The sequence below is a fragment of the Austrofundulus limnaeus genome, unplaced genomic scaffold (assembly GCF_001266775.1).
Source record: "Austrofundulus limnaeus strain Quisiro unplaced genomic scaffold, Austrofundulus_limnaeus-1.0 Scaffold2, whole genome shotgun sequence".
In the NCBI taxonomy this organism is placed as follows: domain Eukaryota; kingdom Metazoa; phylum Chordata; class Actinopteri; order Cyprinodontiformes; family Rivulidae; genus Austrofundulus; species Austrofundulus limnaeus.
The window spans coordinates 4,712,884-4,718,752 of record NW_013952404.1 but is presented as its reverse complement, the minus strand read 5'-3'; the positions used below and the strand labels follow the sequence as shown (position 1 = coordinate 4,718,752).

General features: G+C 42.3%; 1 protein-coding gene across 1 annotated transcript in view; it reads left to right on the top strand.

The window, feature by feature from the left end:
- Nucleotides 1-4,761: 4,761 nt before the first annotated feature.
- Nucleotides 4,762-5,869, top strand: part of inf2 (inverted formin 2) — a 10,524-nt gene continuing 9,416 nt past the window's right edge. Inside the window, exon 1 of the mRNA XM_014011953.1 lies at nt 4,762-5,001. The gene's annotated coding sequence lies outside the window, so the exon portion shown is untranslated. The remainder of the gene's footprint in view (nt 5,002-5,869) is intronic.

The following is a 5,869-nucleotide window of genomic DNA, read 5'->3' as shown; positions in this document are numbered from 1 at the left end:
CTTTCAACTAGGATGTGCTATGCATTCTGGGAAATGTAGTTTTTTTCAACCATTTCGCTATTTACACAAGTTATGCTGTTTTGTCAGAGATCCACTGAGCATCTTAAAACTAAAAATAACCACAAGAATGGAATCTATTTTAGAACATTATTCTTAAATCATACAAAAAGAGAAAGTGGCACTTTTGTTTTAATTCAAACGTTATGGCCTTTTAATAACATGGCWTCTCAAAGAGTTATTTTGAGTAGTAGTGATTTCTGTAGAGCAGCATCTGAAACAGGCCATTCATTTTCAGGAAAAAGTTTTGATTTTCAATTGATTGACTTAATTCCTAAAAATCTTTGAAAGTTGGGGTTGGTGGGTAGTTTTCCTGCACAAAATGATACCGCTTGGAAAATAAATTTGTGTATTCACTTGAATTTCCAGTATGTCTAGATAACAAAGAAAAAGACAAAGACAAACCTGAACGTTTTGCATAAACAACTGCACATCAGCAATCTTTTCCTGTGTGTGTTTGCTTGCTTTGCACACACAAAAGAAACTCTTTAAYGTTGACTTTGAAGATTAGTGGTGAATTAGATCTAATGTGTTTCATGATCCAGTTGGACAAGCTCAGGTGGTGCCCCGTGTATAATGATGCCATGTTTGCTCAGTATTGTTTAAGCATGGCATCTCTGCAACAACCAGAGCAATCCTAAAAATTCCTGTTGTCATCTTTAGGTTTCTGCCCTGTGATAGAATTGCAGCTCTTTTGATGAGCGAAGCTTATTGTTGTGTTGACGCCTTTGTTGGGGGAAATCGAAAGTAGTATCAGTGATGCAGCCATTGTGTTCCTGCCTTTCACTCAGGCTGTGAAATTCTGCTCAGTTAAACAGTCCCAACTCACAAAGGGAACAATGAAAACTGTTCTGCAGCAATTTGTCAATGCATTTTCTTTTTTATTATTATTACAAAAAGTTTAAAGATAATGAAAGCCCGAGACCTAGTTGCAAAAGTGAATAAAATCTCCTGGAAAGCATATTAATACCTTTCGGGATTAAGATTATATTCTGATTCAAAATGATACTTTTTTCATCAGATAAAAATGGAGTTATTCACATATTTTTCTATATGTTGGGACTTGTCTGRAGGCTCCACGAGGCCTCTCACAGTCTGCATGTGTTGCCTGAAGAAAACCAGATGTTTTCTTYAACTCGAGATAATAATCTGCTCCAATTTTCAGGGCTCTGGGGTCATCTGAAAACTCAAGGTCCAGGAGCAGACAGGATGGTGTGTGGGAGGTGGGCCCAACTCCTGTCTCACTGCATCACAAGTTAAACAACGGTAGAGGCGGAAATTGAGCAGGGTACCTTTCAAAATAAAACTTAAAGGAAACATAATTGAAGAGACGTTATTTTACCACAAACACTCCCACAGACAGCTGTGACTGTATCCATATTTAATTAATTATATGCAATAAAATTAAGAAGCAATCTATATATACTGTATATCAATCAATCAATATCAATATATATTTAGCTGCCTTTGTATAAACATTTTCTGTAGTGTTTGTTCCAAAATGTAGGCTTAATGTATGTAGTTCAGTGACTTGATGTTAATGTTACTTGATGATAAATGTCATTAAGTCATGTGGCATTGCATTCTGGGATGGGGGTTTTAACCTTTTCTTCACTTTTGTTTGTTTATTTTCTCATTTAAAAAAATGGCCAAATCAAGGAAACAGGCAAACAAAACCTACATTATGTGTGTGTTAAAAATATATCTCTGTTAAAATTAGGTGATGATGATAAAGACGATAAAGATGATATTTTAATTAAACTTTTCCTATAAAATTTTAGATTTTGGCGCCATGGTGCCTCAGTTGGTAGAGCTGTTGCCTCTTAGCAAAAAGGTTGCCGGATTGAATCCTGGCCAGGGACCGTTCTGGGTAGAGTTTGCATGTTCAATCTGTGCGTGTGTGGGTTTTCTCCAGGCAATTCGGTTTTCTCCCACAGACCTAAAACCTGRATGTTAGGCTAACTGGCACCTGTCCCTAGGTGTGAGTGAGTTTGTGAATGAGAGTCTTTGCATGTCCCTGTGATGGACTTGCAACCTGTGGAGTTACCCTGCCCCTCACGCAGTGACTGCTGGATATGAGCACCAGTGACCCCCCGTGAACCTGAAAGGAAGAAGTAGGTAAAAGACAATGAATAAGTTGATTTCAGATTTCTGGGTTGAGATCAGCTTCTGGTCAGTGAAAGATCCACTCATCACATCTTGTTGAGAGAAATCTCTTGAGTTTCAGACTCTTTTGCAATACTTCTTAACTTATTCTCTATCTTGGATGCTGTGATTTTGAAAAGGATGTTTAGCTAGGTGGAGTCGACTCTGGCCCTTCTTATACAGGACRTCTGTGTTCGTAATCCAGTCCAACTYGTTGTTGAGGTGAACACCCAGGTACTTGTAAGAGTCCACTGTCTCAATGTCTTTTCCCTGGATGTTCACCGGTGCTGTAGGGGGTGACTTCCATGAGGTCTATGACCAACTCCTCAGTCTTGCTGGCATTGATTTGGAGAGTGTTGGTCTCACACTAGTCAACAAAGTCACTGATGACCCCCCTGTATTCCTCATCATTCCCATCTGATACGCATCCAATGATGGCCGTATCATCCRAGAACTTCTGAAGGTGGCAGTGGTCCAAGTTGTACCTGAAGTCTGACGTGTACAGACTGAACAGAAAGGGTGAGAGGACTGTGCCCTGTGGTGCCCCCGTGCTGCAGACTACCACATCAGACACACGGTAGCACAGCCTCACATACCGTGGTCTGTTGGTGACGTAGTCGATGGTCCATGCTGTCAGCTACCTGTCCACTCCGGCTCCTTTCGGCTTCGCTTGCTCTAGGTCAGAGGTGTCAAACTCCAGTCCTCGAGGGCCACTATCCTGCATGTTTTAGAGGTTTTCCAGCTCCAACACACCTGAATCAGGTGTGTTAGAGGTTTTCCAGCTCCAACACACCTGATTCAGTGATTGAATTAACTCTTCAAATTATGCAGAAGCCTGTCAATCACCCAGCCATCAAAGTCAGGTGTGTTGGAGCAGGAAAACCTCTAAAACATGCAGGATAGCGGCCCTCGAGGACTGGAGTTTGACACCCCTGCTCTAGGTGAGAGAGACATCGGTGCTGCAGGTAGATGACAGYGTCCTCCACCCCGATGCCAGGCTGGTAGGCGAACTGCAGGGGGTCCAGTGCTGGGCTCACCACAGGACGAAGATGGTGCAGGATGAGCCTCTCCATGGTCTTCATCAGATGAGAAGTCAGAGCCACAGGTCTGTRGTGGTTGGGCTCCCTGGGTTGTGTGATCGTGGGCACTGGAACCACGCAGGAAGTCTTCCACAGATCAGGAACCCTCTCCAGACTCAGGCTCAGGTTGAAGATGTGCAGGACCACCTGACAGAGCAGGTCTGCACAAACTCTGAGCAGTCTGGGGCTGATTCCGCCCTGTCCTGCTGCCTTCCTGATATTTGTTTTCCTGAGCTGACTTCTCACCTGATCAGCTGTGAGGTGAATGGGAGGTGGGGCTGGTTCTGATGTGGGTGGGGGTGAGGAGAGTGCAGGAAGTAGAAAGTGGGGGAGCAGCAGATGGTGGGGATTAGTTGGGAGCTGTGGGGTGGGGGAGGTGGTCAACGGGCCAGAGTCAAATCTATTGAAAAACAAATTCAAGTCTTCAGCCCACCCCCGATCTGTAGGCCGTGTGGCTCATCCATTGTCCTTGAAGTGGCCAGAGATTTTATTCATGTTTCTCCAAACCTCTTGGGCTTTTTTGTTGGAGCTGCTCCTCMATCTTCCTCCTGAAGCTTTCTTTGCCCCTCCGGATCTTGTGTTTGAGATCCTTCTGCACTCTCCTCAGTTCCTCTTTGTTATATTTGAGAGAGAATGACAGCAAAAGCCTGGAAAAATCGAAATGCTCTTCAAAACACATTTAAATTGCATAACCATCAGAATAAAAGTTTGTGTCCTGATTTGAGGAGCGGGCTCCTCAAGTCAGGTGAGTCACATGCTTTTGAGGACAGGCCKGGTCAGGGAAGATGAAGGTTTTCAGTTTTTTAAATCTAAGAAGACAGAGAGAAAAAAACTCCAGTCGGTATTTTGCTGCGTTTACGCCAAGATCCTTGTCTTGGCAATGTTGTATATGCTGTTAAGTGCCAGGAGGACTGCGACCAGTTATACATCGGGGAAACAAAGCAGCCACTGTTCAAAAGAATGTCCCAACACAGACGAACTACATCTAATGGCCAGAACTCTGCAGTTTTCACTCATTTACAGGCCAGCGGTCASTCTTTCAGAGATGAGGATGTTCTCATTCTTGATAGAGAGGAAYGTTGGTTTGAGAGAGGAGTAAAAGAAGCCATTTTTGTGAAGAAAGACCGTCCATCATTAAACAGAGGTGGAAGCCTCCGTTTTCAGTTGTCCCCCTCCTACAGTGCTGCTATTGCCAGTWTCACTCCACCCCCTGTTAACAATAGGAGTTAATTAGGTGTCAACGATAGCCATGTGATGTGAGTATCAGTCACATGGAAGCAGGGCTTAAAAGCCTGAATTTTGCCTGAAACTCTCAGACTGAAGAAGTCTCTTGGAGAAGAGACGAAACATTTCATTAGAGAATAACCCGTCCAGAAGACCTGGATTACCGAGATGCATCAGGACATCCTTGTCTTATTTTGAAAGCTCCAACCGGATGTAGCTTCGCACTACGTTTCATCTGTTTTTCCTCCCAAGTGAGTGAAAGCTCAGGAGCTGAAGATATTTGAAAGCGGCCGGTCGGTTCCACATACCGCGCAGTGTCTGTCCCAACAGAGACCCCTTTAATCATCGGGGGTCCACATCTCATCAGATTACTTAGATAATTTTAAATAATGATAATAATGATGAAAAAACTGGACGACTGCAGAGACTGAGCTCCGTTATTTGAAAGTCTGAAGAGGACGCGATTCTTCTGCTCTATATGTGATTTAAAAAACAGGTATGGCATCATATTCGATCTATAATAAAGCAATATCGAGTTTTATTTGATTATTTAGTTGTCTACCGTTGACACAACACGGGACTGTCCCGTTATGCTCATTTTTGCGACAAAAGCGCAAAGTGCCAAAGATGCGCCAGTAATATTACCGCTGTTTGCGGACAGATTCCATGTTACAGCAGAATGAARACATCAAAGCTGTGCTGGTGAAATTAACTCGACTCCAATGTGAGGTTTGTTGTTTTATTTAGWTCATATTTGTGTGGTGACATGTTGTGTTTAAATATGTGCTCATGGTCCCAACAGCTGCAGAAAATATCCCAGGATAAAAGGAGAAATACGGTTTCTAAATGCTTGACATGAAACTATGCGCCTGTAGCTCCATCAGCCTGTCACTCCCTTTACAACAACATAAGGGAGGAGAGGAGCACCACATGTTTTTTATTCCTGGCATTTTAGACATAAGTACTTACATTTCTCTCAACAATACGCATCTCATATRAGCTTAAATGTTGCAATATAGCTGATGTTTTTGCCTTGCATGTGCATGTCTGTTAGTAGAATATCTCATGAATCACAGATTTTGTTAAAACTTTTACTAAATATTTGTGTGCCTCCTCCAGTTTTTCTCAAACCGAGTACTTGTGTTTTTGCCAATACAGATGACTTAGAATCCAAACATTACACAGTGACTAAACTGTTGTATTTAAAACAAGTTGGCTCCCTTTTCATATAGAAATCAAATATACAGTTTGATTTTGAAGCATTTTAAAATAAAAAAAAAGATTTTCTAATCATGGAACTAAAACTTTTCACTTGAAACTGTAACCCATTGAAATGAGTATCAATACCGGTATCGGCTCCAGGT